Here is a 792-nt window from a genome sequence, read left to right as displayed (position 1 = left end):
CTTCGGTAGCTCAGTTGGTAGAGCACTTGCCCGCGAAAGGCAAAGGTCCCAAGTTCGAGTCTCGGTCGGGCACACAGTTTTAATCTGCCATGAAGTTTCATATCAGCGCACACTCCGCTGCAGAGTGAAAATCTCATTCTGGAAACATCCCCCAGGCTGTGGCTAAGCCATGTCTCCGCAATATCATTTCTTTCAGGAGTGCTAGTTCTGCAAGGTTCGCAGAAGAGCTTCTGTACAGTTTGGAAGGTAGGAGACGAGGTACTGGCAGAAATAAAGCTGTGAGTACCGGCCGTGAGTCGTGCTTCGATAGCTCAGTTGGTAGAGCACTTGCCCGCGAAAGGCAAAGGTCCCGAGTTCGAGTCTCGGTCGGGCACACAGTTTTAATCTGCCATGAAGTTTCTTATCAGCGCACACTCCGCTGCAGAGTGAAAATCTCTTTCTGGAAATATCCCCCAGGCTGTGGCTAAGCCATGTCTCCGCAATATCCTTTCTTTCAGGAGTGCTAGTTCTGCAAGGTTCGCAGAAGAGCTTCTGTAAAGTTTGGAAGGTAGGAGACGAGGTACTGGCAGAAGTAAAGCTGTGAGTACCGGCCGTGAGTCGTGCTTCTGTAGCTCAGTTGGTAGAGCACTTGCCCGCGAAAGGCAAAGGTCCCGAGTTCGAGTCTCGGTCGGGCACACAGTTTTAATCTGCCAGGAAGTTTCTTATCAGCGCACACCCCGCTGCAGAGTTAAAATCTCATTCTAGATTAAAACCGTGTGCCCGACCAGGACTCGAACTCGGGACCTTAACCTT

The 792-nt window shown here is 51.0% G+C and overlaps 1 non-coding gene across 1 annotated transcript; it reads left to right on the top strand.

Annotated features, from left to right (window-relative positions):
• The first annotated feature begins 299 nt into the window (after nucleotides 1–299).
• Nucleotides 300–374, top strand: Trnas-cga. The gene has a single exon. It is a non-coding gene; the product is annotated as a tRNA-Ser (tRNA).
• The last annotated feature ends 418 nt before the right edge of the window (nucleotides 375–792 follow it).

This window comes from Schistocerca piceifrons, chromosome 4 (assembly GCF_021461385.2).
Source record: "Schistocerca piceifrons isolate TAMUIC-IGC-003096 chromosome 4, iqSchPice1.1, whole genome shotgun sequence".
In the NCBI taxonomy this organism is placed as follows: Eukaryota; Metazoa; Arthropoda; class Insecta; order Orthoptera; family Acrididae; genus Schistocerca; species Schistocerca piceifrons.
The sequence above is the reverse complement of the archived record's forward strand: the minus strand, read 5'-3'. Positions and strand labels throughout refer to the sequence as shown.